A 2,328-nucleotide genomic window follows, 5' to 3' on the forward strand; every position below is an offset into this window, starting at 1 on the left:
GATCAACATTGGAAAAAATATGGATACAAAAAGACAAAAGACTCGATTGAAACCAAGCCCAACATAAACCACTATGTCTCCATGGTAAAGGGATTATATCATGACTCAAGCATTTTGAGGATAAATGCAGTCTGGGTTTGCCGTGACAAGTGACTGATGGGATGTAATGTTTGTGAAAGAATAAGCATGCAAGCCAAAACGACGAGACAAATGACTGGAATGGAGAGCTACCCAGTAGTACGTGAGCCATGATTTCATTCATTGGAGACAGGGCAAAATAAAGCATCCGTACTGATCCAGAGCAGAGGGCTTGCATCACACTTAAATGCCATCAGACTCTACATTTAAACATGAGTCAATATTGCTAACTTGGAGGACAGGAAGGGACATCTCCTGCATACAACTACATAACAAGATCCTCCATTGTCAATCTGTTTAGGGTATGTTCTTTATTCCTTTGTCTTCTGTCAATAGACTTTGAAATGATTTCCATTATGACTGTTTCTTCTCTAAACTCCCTAATTTTTTCTTGCGCTTTCTCCATGATGCGGTAGGCCCGCTGTTCATCTCCCAGGCAGGCAGCTGGCTCTACATCAGACACATGCGAGGACAAAGGGGAAACTCCAGATTTTCGTGGTGAGGGCAGCCACCCGTAGCAATGCTCAGTGGGATTTCATTTGTTTATCGTTGGCACAAATTGCGGTAAACTCGCAAAACTCTTAAAGCTCCAGTTGGTACAAAGAAAACAGAGAACAGGTTTAGACAGAAAGACACAAACTGGCCATTGACAGCAAGCCAAATATAACTAATAAAAGAGTGATGTAAACTCAATGGGCAGGCTTAAAGACATCACTCAGGATCAAGATCACACTCCCTGAGGAAAGCTATTAACGTACATAGGGAGCACAGTGTTGCAGTTTTATTGGTGCCCTGAGGGGTGTGATGTAGTCAGCATTTTGAGTCTGTTTGTATAGAATTGAATTCACACTTCAGGCTGTTGTAAAGCTAATCATGATTATAATCTCCGTCTTCAAAGCTCCGTGTTTCACTTTACCATTTCTGTAAATCCCTGGTGGCAGCGTTTTCTCAACAAAGTGCTGACATGAGCGTTAAAACGGATATTTTGCAGGGATCCCTTGTTCAGGATGAACTAATGAAATGAGAGGCCTGCGAAAGAGCAATGATAGTGATTTTGAAGCAGTAATTGAAACGCCAGAACTACAGCACCGCACTCCTATTGGGTAGTATCATATGAAGTCAAAAAAGATGACTATCACTTGACACCTCTAAAGAAATAGGGATACTGCTTACAAAAGCGTGCAGGCCTTTTTTGTAGATCTCAGGATTTATAAAGATGGGGGTTTATGATTTTGATATCCTAGGATATACACTCAACAACACTGATATGGTTGAGCACAAGTAGCTCTCTTAGCAAAAGTGCATTTACATCCAGCTTGAGAGTAGTGTTTCATGTCATTCCCTCACCTCTATACTCTTGGTTTTTATGCCCCCACATTTATACGACATCAATACAGCATCTTGAAAAATGTGGGTGTTTAATTTATATTTCTTCACAGCTTTGACTGACGTGCATGTATGAGAATTGTTGATAACAAAGACATGAACATATAAAGAAACCGAGCACATTGAATCTCCATGAAAGCTAAAACCAGTGAATGAACTGTGGCTTATTGTTTGTTTAAGCTGAATAATATAATTGCATAAGGTGTTAACCGAGGAAATCAGCAAAAGAAACATTGTTGAGTTCAATCCAGCTGCAATTTATTTTAAGTGTGAACTGCAATGAGATGTTAATCCAAACAGAGCTGCCCACTGCTTTGCTATTAAACATTAAGAGACGTTTCACTTTCTGTTCTGTGTTGTGCTGGTTGTAAACCCCTGTGTTATAAAATGCCAACTCCCTGCCAATTTTATTTCTGAATGTGTGCCAATCAGTAGTTTCTGTAACCTTACATTCTCAAGGGGCAGAGTTATTCATTTAATTAAAGGGGACCTATCATGCAAAATGCACTTTTTGATGTATTTTACACATGAACATGTGTCCCCGGTGTGCCAGGGAACTCAAGCAGCGTCAGAAAATAAAACCCTCTCTCTTTTCCTCCGTACCCAAATCTCTAAAAACGGGGGTACAACGGAGCTGATCCAGATTTGCGTCCGATATGACGTAATATCGGAAAAGTGGACCCACGGCACCATCAGAAAGTTGCTGCTATCAGAAACAATGCCCGACTGTTTTGGACGTAATATGGTCGGTGTTTACATTAGCATCGCTAGCACTCAGAGCTAACCTGTACTGGAGAGCATGTG

This window comes from Notothenia coriiceps, unplaced genomic scaffold, assembly GCF_000735185.1.
Source record: "Notothenia coriiceps isolate Sejong01 unplaced genomic scaffold, NC01 NC01_scaffold00037244, whole genome shotgun sequence".
NCBI lineage: Eukaryota > Metazoa > Chordata > Actinopteri > Perciformes > Nototheniidae > Notothenia > Notothenia coriiceps.